The 19,479-nt window shown below is 54.0% G+C and overlaps 1 protein-coding gene across 3 annotated transcripts in view; it reads left to right on the top strand.

Moving 5' to 3' along the window:
- The first annotated feature begins 15,401 nt into the window (after nucleotides 1–15,401).
- The window catches only part of NSD2 (nuclear receptor binding SET domain protein 2), a 113,339-nt gene continuing 109,261 nt past the window's right edge, over nucleotides 15,402–19,479 (top strand). For all 3 annotated transcript variants that reach the window (XM_008018127.3, XM_008018129.3, XM_008018130.3), the window contains exon 1: nucleotides 15,402–15,548. The gene's annotated coding sequence lies outside the window, so the exon portion shown is untranslated. The remainder of the gene's footprint in view (nucleotides 15,549–19,479) is intronic.

Here is a 19,479-nt window from a genome sequence, read left to right as displayed (position 1 = left end):
AGGACAGGGCCATGCCGGCCCCTGGAGGCGAGGGCACTAGGCTGGGCGGCGGCGCAGCCAGTACACCACCGCCAACCCCGGCACACCGCGTCCTCCCGTCTGAGCGGGAGGGATGGACGTGGGTCCTGCTTGGGCGCGGGGGGACCCCTCGTTTCGCTCTGGCCTAAGCAGCCCCTGGGGTCCCGGGCGCCGCAAGGGCGCCAGGTTTCCTAACCTGGGCCAAACCCTGTCCGCTCCACCTCCCAGTCCAAGAAGGAAGAGCCGAAGGCCAGGACACCAAGGACCTGGCTCGGAGTCTCCAGAATTCCCGCCAGAGCTGGGCTGGGCTCGCGGACCGCTCATGCGCTGTCTCCCAAGAGCCTCCCCGCAGCCCGTTTTAACAGCCAACCTGACCAGTCCAGGGAAGAGAGACCGTGCAGCCTCCTAGCAGACCGTGACCTCTGAGCCCCACCTTCCCCTTCCTTCCCTAAGATGAGGATCCCTGAGTTGGGGCAGAGAAAGCAGACAGTGAGAAATATGGGGACCTGCGGCGCTGGGGGCCCAGCTGGTCGAGATCTCCAGCTAGGAGATCCCCAGCACGGCATTTGCCTTGCCCTCTGTCTTGTTCAGGGATGTAACCTGCCTCCTTCTCCGCGGCACCTCAGGACCCTGCCTGGGGAGGGTTTTGTAGCGCACACTCAGCATCTCTGTTCCCTGGAGCACATGGGGTGTGAAACGCCAGATGCCAGCCAGCTCCCCAGTCTTGAGAGGCTGGTTGAATGGCACATCTCCCTAGGAGGCTCCCTCCCCAGGGTCCCCTCCGCCCCTGCTGTCCGTGCAGTCGGTCCTCACCTATCAGGAAAACTTGGGTTTAGCCTGCTTGCCTGGGTGGTTTTCCCAAACAGGAACTGCCAGGTACTGGGCCTGGATGCGCTTGGATTCCCCATCTCAGGTGGGAGAAGGGAACATTGTTTAGTGCAGGGCACTCTGAAGCCGTTTGTAAGTCCCTGTGTCCACACTGGTCAGTGGGCACTGCAGACATCAAATGCAGACTGAGTTTAAGCACAACTAGGCCTGACCTAGGCCTGTGCTGCCAACAGACATGAAGGGGCCCCGTTTCCACACATCCCTCAGGAGACAAAAGGGGGATACAGAAGGATAGTCCTTGTCTCCCCACCCAGGGTCAGGCCTGAGCTGGAGTGGACAGTTGGTCAGGCTCAGAAAGAACTGGACTTTTTATGGCTCAGCTGTAGGACACTGTCCTAGTCCTGGTCGGGACATTGGTCCTGAGCACCAGATGACCCTGCCCGATGCTAGCTAGGGAGGGAGACCCCAGGGAGGGGAGAAACAGGGCTCCTCCTGTTGATGCCGTGGGGTCCCAGGTGTCCTGAGAAGGCCAAGCAGGAGGTGGTGACTGCCCCATCTGTGCTAGTGTCTGTTTACAGGACTTTGAAGGACACTGGACGAGGGGGGAAGCCCTCCCCGCGGCCTCCACCCTGCCCAAAGTGCCAGGTGTGAGGAAATGTGGAACACACCCTTGCCTGCAGTTGGGATGAACCACCATCCCTGGACCAGGACAAGGAAAGCCTGGCAGTGGAGAGACAATAGCAGGACTGACACAGGCAGGTGCTGTCTTCGATGCTTGTGCAGCCCAGGCAGGGTGGGATCTTAGATAAATTAATTTTCAACAATTAAAATAACTGTGGTCAGGCGCGGTGACTCACACCTGTAATCCCAGCACTTTGGGAGGCCGAGGCAGGCTGATCACGTGATCAGGAGATCGAGCCCATCCTGGCCAACATGGTGAAACCCTGTCTCTACTAAACATACAAAAATTAGCTGGGGATTATTAGGGTGCATCCCTGTAATCCCAGCTACTCGGGAGGCTGAGGCAGGAGAATTGCTTTAACCAGGGAGTCGGAGGTTACAGTGAGCCGAGGTTGCGTCACTGCACTTCAGCCTGGTGACAGAGTGAGACTCTGTCTCAAAAAAGAAAAAAAAAAAAAATAGGTCAAAAGAAATAAGTAGAAATCTGGCATCCAGCCAGCTGACTGTGTACCCTTAAGGCTGGAATGAGGCCTTCCAGTCCCGCCTCTCCATATGCAGCAGAACAAGGTCACAGAACCATGGTGCAGGGTTTAATAGCAAGCACTGTTTTTAGCCTTTCTCTCTCGCTGTCTCTTTTCTTTTTTGGTTTGGGAAACTTCCTTTTCCTTCTCCCTATGTGCCTCACAAATCACACATAACCTTCCATAGTCACTCGTGTGTATACAAGTGACAGAGAAACAGGGCAGGAAGTCCAGGTAGCACACGGCTGCATTAGGGAAGTTACGGATGTAGTTAGGGAGGGGGTTAGGGACCCAGTCAGGGAGGGGGTTAGGGATCCAGTTAAGGAGGGGGTTAGGGACTAGTCAGGGAGGTTAGGGACCTAGTTGGGTTTAGGGATCTAGTTAGGGAAGGGGGCTAGGGATCTAGTTAGGGAGGAAGTTAGGGATCTAGTCAGGGAGGTTAGGAAACCAGTTAGTGAACTAGAGAAAGACTTAGAAGGGCTGTGTGCTGTACTTGACCCACGCTCTGGTGCAAAGCAGCCAGAGTTGCATTTGCCCAGATTGGGGGTTTGCTGGGAAGTATGATGAAAGAAGAGAGTCAAGGATGTTTGCAAGAGACTATGAGGCTTGTCCCAGGAATTTAAACTGAGGAGAGGGAAAGGGAAGAACAGGAGGGGGCAGTGGGAGACAGCAGAAGATAGCAGGATCACTGGCCTGCGGGCTGAGAGGGGTTTGGAGCCAGGTACCAGAGCAAGTAAGCTGACGAGAGTGGGATGCTCCACACACCAAGGGTGCTTGCACTTGCTGGTGATGGCAGGGGCGAGGGTGACAGCACAGGAGAAAAACCTTGGATACCAGGTCACCTTCCTGCAGCTGGGAGAAACTTTCGCCAGGTACATGCAGCAGAAGCGGAGGTCAGCCTCCAGCCTCCAGCTTCCTCTCACCCCACTGAGGAACCACCTGCACATAAAAGTGGTGACTTTGGGCCAAGCACGGTGGCTCATACCTGTAATCCCAGCACTTTGGGAGGCTGAGGTGGGCCGATCACGAGATCAGGAGATTGAGACCATCCTGGCCAACATGGTGAAACCCCGTCTCTACTAAAAATACAAAAAAATAGCTGGGCGGGGTGGCAGGCGCCTGTAATCCCAGCTGCTTGGGAGGCTTAGGCAGGAGAATGGCGTGAACCTGGGAGATGGAGGTTGCGGTGAGATCGTGCCAGTACATTCCAGTGTACATGTACACTATACTACGTTATACTTTTTGAGACATAGCTAGACTCCATCTCAAAAAAAAAAAAAAAAAAAAAGTGGTGGCTTTGGGCTGGGACATGGGAGGGCTGTGCATTTGTGTATATATATATATATTTGAAACAGGGCCTTACTCTGTTGCCCAGTCTGGGGTGCAGTGGTATGATCACGGCTCGCCACAGCCTTGACCTCTGGGCTCAAGCAGTCTTCCTGCCTCAGCCTCCTTGAGTAGCTGGGACCACAAGCATGTGCCACCATGCCTGGCTAGTTATTTAATTTTTTGTAGAGACAGGGTCTCACTATGTTGCCCAGGGTGGTCTTTAATTCCTGGCCTCAAGTGAGCCTCCTGCCTCAGCTTCCCAAAGAAATGCTGGCATTAGGCAAGAGGCACCATGTTGACCTAAATTTGTTGTTATTTTTTCAAAAATTTTGTTATTAGAATCAATGGAACCCACTTTTTTTTGAAGATAGGGTCTCGCTCTTTTGCCCAGGCTGGAGTGCAGTGGTGCAAAATCGCAGTTCACTGCAGCCTCCACCTCCCAGGCTCAAGGGATCCTCCCACCTTAGCCTCTAGAGTACCTAGGACTATAGGCACATGGCCACCATGCCTGCTTAATTTATGTATTTTTTGTAGAGATGGGGTCTCACCACATTGCCCAGGCTGGTCTTGAACTCTAGGGCTCAAGCAATTCACCTACCTCGGCCTCCCAAAATGCTGGGATTACAGACTCCCTGGTCCCTTTTGGATTTCCACTCTGGGAACAGCCAGCTGCCAGGTCACGAGGACACTCAGATAGAGAGGCACACATGGGGAAGAACTGAGGATAATCCATTTTCAGCAATAGATAACCAAGACAGGATGTACCTAGAGAATTTGCTCTAGGACACCGTCCCAGTTCCCAGGGCATGGCTCCTGGTGTCTCAGCTGCATACCAAGCCTGTGGGCTGAGACGGGTTTGGAGCCAGGTACCAAAGCATTCATGAGGGACATCAGTGAGGTTAGAATGAGGTCTCTCCATGCAGGCTGGGCCAGAGTTTCTATGGCAGCTTGCTTCCTGTTAAGTCCAGGTGGCCTCATCCTGAGCAGGTGCAGCCCACTCCTCAGCCAAGGACAGTGGGATATCTCAGGCTTCCCTGCAAACACTTTCCTCTCCAGGGCCTTCCCCACAGATTCCAGCTATGCTACTGCCCCCAGGTCAGTGGGGTGCTGCACACTAGCGCTCTGGCTGGGCTCCATCTTCTGTATATAGATTTTTTTTTTCTTTAGTTTTATTGTACTTTAAGTCCCAGGATGCATGTGCAGAACATGCAAGTTTGTTACGTAGGTAAACATGCGCCATGGTGGGTTGCTGCACCTAGATTTGCTTTTTATTTTTTATTTTTTGAGACAGAGTCTGTCACCCAGGCTGGAGTGCAGTGGTGTGATCATAGCTCACTGCAGCCTTGAACTCCCAGGCTCAAGCAATCCTCCCGCCTCGGCCTCTGGAGTAGCTAGGACTACAGGCATATGCCACCATGCTCGGCTAATTTTAAAATTTTTGTAGGCCGGGTGCGGTGGCTCAAGCCTGTAATCCCAGCACTTTGGGAGGCCGAGACGGGCGGATCACGAGGTCAGGAGATCAAGACCATCCTGGCTAACACAGTGAAACCCCGCCTCTACTAAAAAAATACAAAAAAACTAGCCGGGCGAGGTGGCGGGCGCCTGTAATCCCAGCTACTTGGGAGGCTGAGGCAGGAGAATGGCGTAAACCTGGGAGGCGGAGCTTGCAGTGAGCTGAGATCCGGCCACTGTACTCCAGCCTGGGCGACAGAGCGAGACTCCGTCTCAAAAAAAAAAAAAAAAAAAAAAAAATTTTTGTAGAGATGAGGTCTCCCTATGTTGCCCGGGTTGGTCTTCAACTTGGATTCAAGCCATCCACCTGCCTGGGTCTCCCAGAGTGCTGGGATTACAGCAGTGGGAGCTACTGTGCCCAGCCACATTTGCTTTTTAGATCCTTCTACATTTGTGGGAAAACTGGTGAACTCTGAATAAACCCTGGTGATCAGTTAATAGTAAGGGACCAGTGTTGGTTTCCACAAAGCTACCCTGGAAATGTAAGATGTTACCATTCGGGGAAACCAGGTTGGGGGGCTCTCTATGATCCTCGCAGCTTGTCAGTAAATCTAAAATTATTCCAATAAAAAATAGTACAACATCTGGCTGACTGGCAGAAGGGGAGGCAGCCTCCATCCTGCGTGGCTGTCCCAGACTGGCTGGGGTGGCACTCTGGCTGTCCCTGGTCAGTCCCTAACTCAGGCTGCTAAAGACGGTCGCCATTCCAGGGAAGAAGTGGCCCAACGCGCTCCCCAGAGTCGTCGCTGCAGGCACAGGATCTAGGAAGAACTTTTATTTTCTTCCTTCTGCTGCTGTGGGTTTTAATTTCCTGCCATTTTCATAATTAAAAAAAGAAGTGCTATTTTAGCACGAAACTGTTTCTTTAGCCAAAGCTGTAGTGAGTGGGCAGCAATGGCCGCGCGCCCTGCTCTGGGTGGTCCCGACCCTGGGGAAGTCCCTGTGCAGAACGGGGACTGCGGGGGCGGCAGGAGGAAGTGGGGGGCGCAGCACCCAGGCCTCGCTTTCTTCCCTCCGAGGGACCTCGAGCTGCAAAATCTGAGAGCCTGGCTGGGGCGAGGTCGCGGGGTGCGCGGGAACCGGGGCCTGGGCCCGGGGGGAGCCTAGCCAGGGCCTCTACAGAAGTGAGGCCAGGACTGGGCCGTGGGGCGGGAGTCGTGGCTGAGCAGGCGCCCTGTGGGCGGTCGAGGAGCCCGGGGACCTCTTCTCCTGCCTGGACACTGCGCTTACCTGGCTGTCACCAGTCCCAGCCCTGCCGCCCTGCACGCCCTGGCGTGCAGGTGAGCCCCAAGCCCTGGGGCTGGCTCTGACCTGACACAAGGTCCCAACTGTAGTTGCTAAAGTCCTGCAACTAGTCAGAGAGGTGTTGTAGAGCCAGGTGCTCATGGTTGTAATCCCATTGCTTTGGGAGGTGGAGGCAGGACGATTGCTTGACCTTAGGAGTTTGAGACCTGTCTAGGCAACTAGGGAGACCCCCCCCCCCCGCTCTGGAAAAAAAAAAAAAACAAAAACCAATAATGAAATCGGTCGTAGTCCCAGGTACTCAGGAAGCAGAGGCGGGAGGATCGCTTGAGCCCAGGAGGTCAAGACTGCAGTGAGTCGTGATCACACCATTGCACTCCAGTGTGGGCGACAGAGCTGAGGTCTTGTCTCAAAAGAGAGATTTTTGGGTCCTAACCCGGTATCTATAAGTGCGAGCTCATCTGGAAATAGAGTCTTTGCCGATGTAATCAAGGTAAGATAAGGTTATTAGAAAGGGCCCTACTCCAATAGATCTCTGGTCCTCATAAGAGAAAACAGACTCAGGCAAGGCGGAGGCCACGTGACCACGGAGCCAGGGTTCAGCGGTTGCCACCAAAGGATTGAGGCAAGCACCGGAAGCTGAGGAGATACCAGGGAGGACCCTCCCCAGAGCCTCCCACCCTGCTGGCACCTTGTTTTCAGGCTCCTAGCCTGCAGAACGATGAGGGTAACTTTCTGGCGTTTTGTGGCCCTAAGAAACCGGTAGGAGGGGGAACCAGGCCTAGGAGCCCCTAGTCCAGTCCAGAGGTAGTGTTCACGGGGCTATGGGGGATGACAGAGGGCTCTGGAGGAAGTTGTCCCTCAGCTAAGAGCTGGCACAGTGAGAGGGGTAAAGTTCAGATTGGTGCTTGCCAAAGGTGGGTGTCTGTGGCTGTCCAAGGGGTGACACCAGTGGGGGTCACCTTTCAGGCCTGGGGCTCTGCTTGCTTGGGTGGCCTCTCCAGGAAGCATCTTTGTGGGGAGATGGATTTCCAGTTGCCCCCAGGACTGAAACCTGGTCCTGATATGTGGTTTATTCCTGGAGGTGACCACTGGGACTCAGCCAGGACACGGGGAGGGTCTCCTTAGCTGGATTTCAGCCCCCATGTCCATCACCCCTACTCGATGGGGACCCCAACTCAGTGGAAGCTCTGTTCACATGGCCCCAAGAGGCCTTGCAGTGCTGCCCGTGGGCTTCCAGTGGCTGCAGCTGTCACTCCCATGGGCCATCCCAGGGGACCAATGTGGCCTTCAGGCTGAGTGGGAGTTGGGACAGAGCCAGATCTTGGGAAAGGTGAAGTTCCAGCCCGGAGACCAGAGTGGTTAGGGCTGGGAAAGGGTTGTTGGGAGGCCCTTCTGGCCGTGGCTGCAGCTCTGCTTCGGCTCTGGACCTGCTGGGCCCTGAGTTGAGGGGATGGGGCCTCCTTCCCTCCCCTCCTTGGAGGCAGGAGCCACCTGGGGCCTGGGAGGCGGGGCAGCTTGAGACTGCTGGTTTCCACTTGGAAGCCCTCTTTATCCAGCCTGGGATGGAGAAAGGCTGGGGTCAGAGTGCACACATCTCCATGGAAACGGCAATGAGCCTGGCCTCTGGGGGACCCCAGCCCTGGTGGGGGTTGGGTAGGCCAAGCCGGGGCTTAGGGGCTCCTTTGGCAGCAGCCTTTATAGGGAGGTGCGGGCCAGGGGGTGCCAGACATGCAGCCATGAAGAACCACATGGAGGGAAAGAGGACTCTCCCTCCTAGGGCTGCAGGCCGCGAGTAGGCGGTGACTCTACAGCTGACAGCCAGATACGGAGCTTTTCTTTAGAGAAAAGAGGAGAGTCATAAAGAGATCAAAACAAGGCTCCGCCTGGCTGCTGCTGTCCCTAAGCACCTGCTCAGGGTCACTCTGGGCCCACCCAGGACCCAGGCCCCCCCCCCAGTGGCCCCTACCAACCTGCCTGAGGCCTGCTCTCCAAGAACAACTTCTCTCAGCCTCCAGGGATGGGGAAGCAGCCCTGGCTGTCAGAACATCCCAGCAGTCTGTGTACCCAAAGCGTTGCCCTGCGGGACTGAAGCATCAACAGCCCATCCTGGAGCCTCTCAGATGAGCTTGGACGACACACCTGCAAATGGCGAGCACCTCAGACCAGGGCCTCCTTCCCCCAGGAACCCACCAGAGGTGTCTGGTGTGGACCTCTTCCTTCTTTTTTTTTTTTTTTTTTTTTTCCTTTCTTGAGACAGAGTTTCTTACTCTTGTTGCCCAGGCTGGAGTGCAATGGCACAGTCTCGGTTCACTGAACCTCTGCCTCCCAGGTTTAAGTGATTATCATGCCTCAGCCTCCCAGGTAGCTGGGACTGCAGGCATGCGCCACCACACCCAGCTAATTTTTGTATTTTTAGTAGAGATGGGGTTTCACCATATTGGCCAGGCTGGTCTCAAACTCCTGACCTCAGGCATTCCACCTGCCTTGGCCTCCAAAGTGCTGGGATTATAGGCATGAGCCACCACCCTGGCCCCTTCCTGCTCTTGAGAGCAACAACACGCATCACCTTTGGGGAGAGGCCCTTGGTGTGTATGGGTGGGGACTGGGGTACAGAGCTGGCCAGACTCACTGCAAGGGGCTCAGGATCACCCAAGAGAGCTTGTCTGGGCTGAGGGAGGCTTGTGCTGGGCGGGAAAAGACCAGCCAGCCCCAGATAACTTTCTTCCAGGAAATCCAAACACACAGTTGCATGTTTTGAATACATTTACATGTTGATTGTACTATTCAAAATGCAGGTTTTTTGGGAAAAGGAGCCCTAATTCCAAATCCGTAGAATAAAATGAGATGTAGTGGTATTCCTCTTATGCTACGGAGATTTAAATGGTGTTGGGGAGGCAGGCGGTTTCCAGGCCTGTGCCCTAGAGGGATCCAGGGCTTGGAGAGGCACCTGTCCTCCTCCCCATAGCCAGAGGGTTTTGGCCACTGCCCAGATAGACACCTTCTAGGGGCTTCTGGCGGCCTGAGGTGAGTTCTGGCAGTGACGGCTGTGGGGCATCTCCTGGCAGCTGCCCAAGCCTACACTATGCACAGGACCCAGCAGGGCCTCATCACTTAGGGTTTGGAGGGAAAATAAATAATTTGGTAACCCCTTCTAGTGGGGACCCTGGGGAGGGCTTCCTTGGGCCCCAGTGTACTCCGGGGCCAGTCCCTTCTCTAGTGGGAAGCAGAGGTAGCCTGTGGCTGATCACCAAGGGGTCTTTTCCAGCAGGCTTTGTTTTGTCCGCCTGCCCTTGAGGCTCTTCCTGGACCTAAAACCTCAGGCTCCCCACTCTCATCCTGCTTGCTTTTAATGGACCCTGCCTGGCCTTAAGGACCTTTTTCTCATCCCTTTCAGACCAGGAGAAGGAGTACTGACTGGACTTTGAGCACTCCTGAGTGGCTGGAGAGACCTGGAGGATTTAGGGGTAGGCTGGGCCAGGGTTGGAGCCTTGGGTCACAGCACCTGGTCTCAACAGCAGGGCACAGCTGGGTGCCTGTTTCTATCTGCAGGTGATCTGGCTGCAAAGTCTGGAGGCTGCACCAGCAGATGTCTTATTCTGCAGCCTAAGGTGTCTGAGGCCCAGGAACCAGGACTGTGGGTACACAGCCTTGTCCAGAAAGCTCACATCTCAGCTCCTGGCACCCCTTCTAGTACCCACACCAGCACCTGGAGTTGGGGCCTGGGCAAGAACCCAGTCTACTAGAAAAGAAATGAGCGCGGGCTGAGCACCATGTGGGAGGCTCCCAGGCTGGCTCCTGCCATGTGCTTCCCATTGTACAGACAGCCTCCAAGGGGTGGAGGGGCTTGCCTGGCTCCCACAGCTGCAGTGCCAAAGGCTGTGCCTCTGCTGTGGGGACAGTGCTCAGGATCCTGGGAAGGAAAAAAGCCACTGCTCACCTCCCTGTGCCCCTCATACCTGCCCCAGCCCCGAGTCTTCGTAAACGTCTCTGTGTCCACTGCCTGAGTCCAAGCCCGCTGTCCTTGCCACCTCACCCCCACGTCCCTGACTCTAATCCAGCCACTTCAGCTGCCATAGGTCAGGTTCTCCAGAAGCCTTATTAGGGACAGTATCAATCTGCTCGGGTTACTGTAGCAAACACCACAGACTGGGTAACTTAAACAGTTTAAGAGGCCAGACACGTGAGATCAAAGTTATTTCCAAAGTTGGTTCCTTCTTAGGTTGCCAGGGAGAATGGGTCCCATCCTCCTGCCAGCAGTCATTGGCATTAGGAAGCATCACCCTGACCTCTACTTTCATCTTCACATGGCCTCTCCTTGGTGTGCCTGTCTCTAAATTTTCCCTTTTTATAAGGATACAGTCATACTGGATTAGGGCCCACCCTAATGACCACATTTTAACTTGATTACTTCTGGAAAGACCCTCATCTCCAAATGAGACCACATTCTGAGGTATTGGGAGTTAAGACTTCAATGTATCTTTTTTCTTAACTAATAAAGTTTAATTTTTATATATTTATTTCTTCAGACAGAGTCTTGTTCTGTTGCCCAGGCTGCAGTACAATAGCATGATCTCGGCTCACTGCAACCACCACCTCCTGGGTTCAAGCAATTCTCCTGCCTCAGCCTCCAGAGTGGCTGGGATTACAAGCACATGCCACTATGCCCAGTCCAATATTTGCATTTTTAGTAGAGACTTGGGTTTCACCACGTTGGCCAGGCTGGTCTTGAACTCCTGACCTCAGGTGATCTGCCTGCCTTGGCCTCCCAAAGTGCTGGGATTACAGGCGTGAGCCACCACACCCGGCCTTTTTTTTCTTCTATGAGACAAGGTCTCACTCTGTCACCCCCTCAATTTTTGTGGGGTTTTTCTTTTTGAGACGGAGTCTTGCTCTGTTGTCCAGGCTGGAGTGCAATGGTGCAATCTTGGCTCACTGCAACCTCCGCCTCCCAGATTCAAGTGATTATCCTGCCTCAGCCTCCCGAGGAGCTGGGATTACAGGTGGCTGCCACCACACCTGGCTAATTTTTGTATTTCTAGTAGAGACGGGGTTTTGCCACGTTGGTCAGGCTAGTCTTGAACTCCTGACCTCAGGTGATCCATCCGCCTCAGCCTCCCATGCTGGGATTAACAGGGGTGAGCCACTGTGCCCAGCCTAAAGTTTAGTTTTTAGAGCAGTTTTAGTTATACAGCAAAATTGAGCAGAAAGTGCACCCAGGTCCCATATAGTCCTTTCTCACCCACACACCCGCCCTCCCCCATCATCAGCATTCCACATTAGAGTAGTACATTTCTTATAATCAATGACCCCACATTGTCACATCATTATCACTGAAAACCCAGTTTTAGGTTCACTCTTGGTGCCGTACATTCTTGTATCCACTGTTATAGTGTCATACAGAGTATTTTCACTGTCCTAAACATCTGTGCTCTGCGTATTCATCCCTCCCTGCCCTAACCCCTGGCTAATTTTTTGTCTCCATAGTTTTGCCTTTTCCAGAATGTCATGGAGTTGGAATCATACAAGTTTGTAGCCCTTTCAGATTGGCTTCTTAGTTTTCTGTTGCTTATAGCAGACTACCTGAAACTGGATGATTCAAAAAGAAAATGAATTTATTTACTTACTTATTTTTGAGACAGGGTCTCACTCTGTTGCCCAGGCTGGAGTGCAGTGGCAGTGGCACCATCATGGCTCACTCAGCCTCAACCTCCTGAGCTCAAGTGATCCTTCCACCCAGTCTCCTGAATGGCTGGGACTATAGGCATGTACCACCACACCCAGTTGATTTTGCAGTTTTTTTTTTTTAATAGAGATGGAGTTTTGCCATGTTGCTCAGGGTGGTCTCAAACTCCTGAGCTCAAGGAGTCCCCCATCTCAGCTTCCAAAAGTGCTGGGATTACAGGCATGAGTCACTGCACCTGGCCGGAATTTATTTCTTACGGTTATGGAGGTTGGTAAGTTCAAGGTCCAAGGGGTGTGTCTGATGAGAGCCTTCTTGCTGGTGAGGACTCTCTGAAGCATCCCAGGCGTCCCATGACAAGGGGGCTGAGCATACTAACTGCTAGCCCAGGTCTCTCTTCCTCTTGTTATTTCTGAGAGATGGGGTCTTGCTGTATTCAAACTCCTGGGCTCAAGCAGTCATCCCACCTCAGCCTCCTGAGTAGTTGAGATTACACCCTGACAGTGAGGATCTTCTTTTCACGTGCATCCTTGCCATCCGGATATCTACTTTAGGGGAGGCATCTGTGGAGGTCTTTTGTCCACTTTACTATAGACAGGATCACATTCTGTTGCCCAGATTGGAATGCAGTGGTGCAATCACAGCTCGCTGTAGCCTCATGTAACTCTTGGGCTCAAGAGATCCCTCTGCTTCAGCCTCCTGGGTAGCTGAGACTACAGGCATGCACCACCATGCCTGGCTGTTTTTTTTTTTTTTTTTTTTGAGACAGAGTCTCGCGCTGTTGCCCAGGCTGGAGTGCAGTGGCCGGATCTCAGCTCACTGCAAGCTCCGCCTCCCGGGTTTGCGCCATTCTCCTGCCTCAGCCTCCCAAGTCGCAGGGACTACAGGCGCCCGCCACTTCCCCCGGCTATTTTTTGTATTTTTTAGTAGAGACAGGGTTTCACTGTGTTAGCCAGGATGGTCTCGCTCTCCTGACCTCGTGATCCGCCCGTCTCGGCCTCCCAAACTGCTGGGATTACAGGCTTGAGCCACCACGCCCGGCCATCCTGGCTGTTTTTTTATTTTTTGTAGAGACAGGATTTTACTATGTTGATCAGGCTGATTTCAAACTCCTAGCCTTAAGGGATCCTCCTGCCTTGGCCTCCCAAAATGCTGGGATTACAGGTGTGAGCCACTGCCCTTTTGTCCACTTTTTAAGACAAGGAAGGTCTTGCTATGTTGTACTGGCCGGAGCGCAGTGGCTATTCACAGGTGCAATCCCACTACTGATCAGCATGGGAGTTTTGACCTGCTCTGTTTCTGACCTGGGCTGGCTCCCCTCTCCTTAGGCAACCTGGTGGTTCCCAGCTCCTGGGAAGTCACCATACTGATGGCAAACTTAGTGCAGACATCTGATTGGCATAGCCCAGAGCTCCCGGATTCAAATGATCCACCTGCCTCGGATTTCCAAATAACTACAACTATAGGTGTGAGCCACTGTACCTGGCTTGTCCACTTTTTATTTTTTATTTTTATTTTTGAGACAGTCTTGTTCTGTCACCTAGGCTAGAGTGCAGTGGCATGATCTCGGCTCACTGCAACCTCCACCTCCTAGGTTCAAGAGATTCTCCTGCCTCAGCCTCCTGAGTAGCTAGGATTACAGGTGCCCGCCACTATGCATGGATAATTTTTTTTTTTTTTTTTTTAAAGTAGAGACGGCATTTCACCATGTTGGCTAGGCTGGTCTGGAACTCCTGACCTCAGGCGATCCACCTGTCTCGGCCTTCCAAAGTGCTTGTATTAAAGGTGTGAGCCACCGTGCCCGGCCCTGGCCGTCATTTAAAAAATTCATTTATTTGTTTGGTGATAGAGACGAGGTCTTGCTATGTTGCCCAGTCTGGTCTCCAACTCCTGGGCTCAAGCAATCCTTCCGCTTTGGCCTCCCACAGTGCTGGCTCACACTTCTCACAGGTGTGAGCCACTGGCCTTGGCTCCATTTTGAATTAATTTTTGTTTAGGGTGTAAAGTCTGTGTCTAGCCTGATTTTTTTTTGCATGTGGACATCCAGTTGTTCCAGCACCATTTGTTGAATGTCTTTTCTCCATTTCCTAAAGTCAAGCTCAGTTGACTCCATTATGTGGTCTATATCCGGGTTCTCTATTTTGTTTATGGATCTATTTGTGTATTTTTCCACCAGTACCACAATGTCTCAATTACTATAGCCTTACAGTAAGTCTTGCAGCAACACTTGTTTTTTTGGACGGGGCACAACTCACCCCATACAGGGCCCAGCACCTGTGGAGGGACAGCAGTGGAGGCGGCACGGGAGAGGAAGAGGGGAGATGAACTGTGGCCACTCCTTGGCGGCTGGAGCTGGGTCCGGGGAGGCAGGACCTGGGCTGAGGTGGCGTTCTATAGCCGAGGCCGGGTAGCAAGACCCTTCTTGAGGGGAACTCGGGTGGCGCACTTTAACAAAGCTCTCCTTGACCAAACTCTCGCCAAGCTCCCCGGGCCCTCTTCTCAACGAGGCCTCAAGCTGGGCCTGTAAAGCTCGAGCAGACACTAAAGCTCAAGGCCGAAGGTGTCCCCGGCTCCCCGAACCTGCTTGACAGAAAACCCAAGGCCGCCGGCTCGGGCAGCACCTGGAGGCAGGAGCCGAACTTTCAAGAGCGGCAGGCAGCAAATCACATCGGCTTCAGCGGCCCGGCCCTCTCGCTTTTCGCAGCGTCTGACTTCCCCGCTCGCCCGCGCCGCTTCCTCCTCCTCCCACAGCCGCACGCCCGCGCCACCCCCACTAAGCCCGGCGCTACCGCAGCGGCGATGGGGCAGCGCCCCTGGACCCGGCGTCCTCCCCTTGCAAGCGGTCCTCCCGCAGCCGCACCCAGCTCCGGGCCGGACCCTCGCCGGGGGGACTCGTTGTTCACGCCCTGCGGCCGTTAGGCGGGAAGAGCACGACGCCCTGCCCCGTCGCGGCGTCTGACCCTCTCCGCCACGTCTATGCTGAGGCCCCGGGCCCGCAACGGCGGACCCTCTGCGACGGTTTCCCCACCCGTCCCCGCACTGCCGCTCCACGAGGCGCACGCCGCCAACCGCCTCCCGCGGCCCGCGGGCCCCGGGCCCCGGGCCCCGGGCCCCGCGCCCCTCTCACGGGACAGGAGTTTGCGGACCCGCGCGGGAGGGCCGCGCGCCCAACGCCGGCCTACGCGGCCGCGCGCCCACGGTTCTGGGGCGCCGGCTCCGGACGGTGATTGGGCGCGGACCGTGACGTCACTGCGCGCGGCGCCTGAGGCCGCCGGGTCTGGGCCGGGTGCGCGCCGCCGAGTAGCGGGAGCAGGGCGCGCGCCCGGCGCTCCTCTGAGGCGGCTCGCGGGGTCCGCGGCCCTGCCCTCCCGGCGCTGCCAGCCCCGCCCGGCCGCGCGGCCGCCACCCGCGGCGTGCCTGCCCGCCCCGCCCGTGCGCGGCCCCGGCGCGGATTTGAAAAGCCCGGTCCGCGGGCCCCGCGAGCGCGGCAGCCAATCAGCGGCGCGCACTTTTCCCGCGGCTTCTGCGAGGCGGCGGCGGCCCCGGCGGCGGCGGCGGCGGCGGGCGGGAGGCGCGGGGGCGGGGTCGGCGCCGCGCGCGAGAGCCTCGGCCTGGCCGCGCTGCGCCCGCCGCCGCCGCCCCCTCCCCGTCTGGGCCCTTACGCCGCACGGCCCCGGCCCCCTCCTAGCCTGCCGCTCCGGAGAGCCGCCCGCCGAGGATGCGACGCACCGCAGGTCACTGGGGCGCCCGCCCAACCGTCGCGGGCCGCCAACCGCCGGGGCTGGGGCCGGGAGGCCGGGCTGTGGGAGGCCTGAGGGGCGGCGGGGAGGACCGCGGAGGCCTGAGGGGGCGGGAGCCCCGGGAGGACTGAGGGCACCGAGGAGGCCTGAGGGGCCGGCTCAGGGGATGGGGGACCGGGAGGCCGAGCGGCCCGAGAGGGTCGTGGGGATCGGGGGGACCGCGAGGACCGCGGAGGCCTGAGGGCCGGCGGGAGGACCGGGCGGACCGCGGAGGCCGGGACGCGTCCGGGCAGGGGAGGGGCGGCGGCCTGCGGGCGGCGGCGGCTAACGGGGCCGGGCGGGCGGGCGCGGCCATGTTGGGCCCGGCCGGGCCCTGCGGCTGCACCTGTGCCCGGCCCGGCCGTGGCGGCCGCCTTTGTTCCCGCGGCGCCGAGCGGGTCGGGCCGGCCTTTGTGCGGCGCCCCCGGTCCGGGGCGGCCGCGGTGGGAGGGGCAGGTTGGGGTCCCGGGGCCGGCGCCGGGGCCAGGGGTCGGGCCGAGGATCGCTTTTTGTTTGCTGACGGTGTCCGGCGTTGACACTCGCGGCGCCCGGGCGTTGGTCAGCGCGGGCGCTCCCCCGGGAAGCCGGGCCGCGGTCCGGCCCTTGGCAGGTGGAGGCGGGGGTGAGCCGGGCGTGGGTACCCTGCTGGGGGGCTGCGCGCCCTCGGCCTCCGGGCCTCCCACCTGGGATGTTCCCCTTGCACCAGGATAGAGATTGATAGTCCTTGAAGCCTCAGGACATGAGATGGGACCTGGCGACTGAATGGCTGGTTTTGCTCCACTCACAGGAACCGTGGTTTAAAATCTCGGCGTTTAAAAAATGCTGGTCTTGACTTTCGGTAGAAATAAAATGGATGAGGATATTATATAGGACCCATTGCAGCACGAATCTTTCTGTGCCCACGATGGGCTTTGACATTCAAGTTGAAACATAGTATCAAAACTGATGTGGTGACGTTAGTCATTTTTAGGTAGATAAAGTGTAGTGTGTGTGTGTGTGTGTGTGTGTGTGTGTGTGTGTGAACAGACCCTGTGAAGACAAGACTAATTTGATAAAGTTCAGACCTGGCTTAGGAGGAGCTCTTCAGTACTACCCACCTACTTCACAGACTTTCAAGCCTTGGTTTTTAAATGAGTTAAATGCCAACATCACGCATTGATTATATTGACTCTATTTTGTGTATTTTAAATATTATCAGCATGGAAAATAACTTAGGAGCCATCCCATTTATGAACTTGGAACTTAAACTTTTTAATTTTCCCAAAATATTTTAAGTGCCCTAGTTACATATTTAAATGTGATGAGAGCAACAATATTTTAAAAAGCAGAATGCCAGCAACATAAAGCAAACAAGTTCTGTGAGCACAGCCTTTCCTTGTGTACTTGATGTGTGCTCTCATTCCCCACAACTGATGATGGTTCAAATCTAAACTGCCAAATGGAGATGAAGAGGACTCATGCTGTAAGCACGATTACTTTGAGTCATTTCCTTTTCTTTCCTTCCATTTTCTCAGCCACCCAAACCCAGCAACCTTCAGTTTTGGGCTGATGGTTGGTAGAGTGAGGACTTACTGCACAATTTTGAGTTTCTGTAAGCTTTTGTGAACAGCTCTGATCTATTCAGTGCAAAAATCGTCCTCTCCTGACTGCTTTACTATCAAAGAGTCTGGCCTCTGATTCTAACAGTAAACATTTTATTTTAAGAGTATGAGGTAATTGTCAATTTCAAACAATGATGGTTCATTTATCTTACATATTCTTATGTAACATGTAAACTAATATAACTTGTGGAGACATACAGAATAAAATGATAAGGTCAACAGACTGTAGGTGTGACTTGGTTTGTTTTTATGCAATCAGCTTATCCCGGGCTTTTAAACCAGTACCTGCTGAAATGTGGGGACCCAAACGAAGCGTTAATCAGAATCCTGGAATGAGTCAGTAAGATAATCTGAATAGGTAGACTACCCACTCTTCCTAATCCTGTGGGAGTTACATGGGTACAGCCTTCTGCCTATTCAGATTATCTTCTCCTAAAAGGAATCAAATCTTACAAAGTTTACTCACATAGCAGAATGTGAACTTTTTTTTACAGTTTGAAGATTCAATGTAAAACATGCAAAAGTAGCTGGAATTAGTCTTGCTGAGCTGCAGGATTCTCTTTACTAAGTAAGAACTTGTATGAAAGGATGTGCTAAGATGGTGCTGAAGTTCATAATCCAAACCTATTTTGTCCTGTGCTATTTATTTATTTTTAGAGACAGAGTCTCTCTATGTGGCCCAGGCTTGAGTGTGGTGGCTATTTCAGAGGAGAGCGATCATGGTGCACTTCAGTCCCAAACTTTTGGGCTCAAGTAATTCTCCCACCTCAGCCTCCTGAGTAGTGGGGACTACAGGCACACTCAGCCTTCCTGGCTCTGCCTTGTCCTTTTTAGCGGGGCAAGTGGGCAAATAACCTTTCTAAGTAAATAATTAATCAGCAGGAACAGAAGCCATAAGGCTTTGTACTCATATATTCTGATCCAGGTGCTTGGTTTTGCCTTTTTTTTTTTTTGGTGGGCTGCTCATGGGCATAGAATGCATACAACTTTGGTTAAGCATTTTAGTCTTCTGAACCTCAGTCTCTTGTTTTGCTTGATTGTGGTAAATGTGACCTTGTTCTCCGAATATGTGGTACCATGTCCTGACTCCAGGCCTTTGTGTGTGCTGTTCTTGGGTGTGGACTGCCTGCCACCTGTCCTTCCTCTTTGAGCATAATTCATGGCTTTTTAATGGCCACTTGTGACCTTTCTCCCTGTTGGGTTAACTCTTAGAGGTAGGACTCTGTCATTGCCTTGGGCAGCATTGCCTCTGCTGGTGCCTTCTCATGGCAGACCCTCAGTAAATGCTGAATACATGGGTATATGGCTTAGAGTAAACAAACTGCCCATTTTAATGCCAGTATCTGGCCTGTTTGCCTCTCTGTTTTGTAAGTAATGGAGCATCTGGGAGAAGAAGCTGAGTCTAGAAAGGAAATGGCTTGGCTAAGGTCACTCTGAAACATTGCAAGTATATAAGTACAACAAGTAATAGGACAGATCTGTACTACCACCAAGATGGAGCAAGAAACCTACCTTGTCGATTTCTGTATCCTTGGTCAAGACAAAAAAAAAAAAAAAGTACACAGAATACAACAGAAGAGATGACACGGGGGCTTTAGAGGATTAGGCTTGTATTTATAAAACTGTATGATTTGCTAATTCTTTTTTAATGAATGGTTATTTGCAGTGAGTACTTTGGGGGAGAAAAAGACTAACGTTGGTTACCCAGGGACTCCAGCATTTTATATTTGTCTATTGGTTGCAACATTGCTCTTTTCTTTTGAGACAGGGTCTCACCTGTTACCTGGTGTGGAATGCAGTGGTGTAATCATAGCTCACTGTAACCTGGCACTCCTGGGCTCAAGCTCTCCTCCCAGCTCAGTCTCCTAAGTAGTTAGGACTACAGGCAGTTGCCACCATGCTTGGCTAATTTTAAATTTTTTTATGGAGACAGTCTTGCCATGTTTGGGCTGGTCCCTGTAACTCCTGGCCTCAAGGGATCTTCCTGCCTTGGCCTCCCGAAGTGTTAGGATTACAAGTGTGAGCCACTGTGCCTGGCCAAGTTGCAGTATAGCTTTTTCCTTTTTTTTTTTTTTTTTTAAAGACAGGGTTTTGCTCTGTTACCCAGGTTAGAGTGGAGTCATATGATCACAGCTCACTACAGCCTTGACTACCTGGGTTCAATCGATCCTCCTACCTCAGCCTCGTGAGTAGCTGGGACAACAGGCGTGTGCCACCACGCCTGGCTAATTTTTGTAGAGTCGGGGTTTCACCATGTTGCCCAGGCTGGTCATGAACTCTTGGGC

Source organism: Chlorocebus sabaeus, chromosome 27 (assembly GCF_047675955.1).
Source record: "Chlorocebus sabaeus isolate Y175 chromosome 27, mChlSab1.0.hap1, whole genome shotgun sequence".
NCBI lineage: Eukaryota > Metazoa > Chordata > Mammalia > Primates > Cercopithecidae > Chlorocebus > Chlorocebus sabaeus.
Note: the sequence above shows the minus strand (reverse complement) of the source record. Positions and strands in the feature narration are given on the sequence as shown.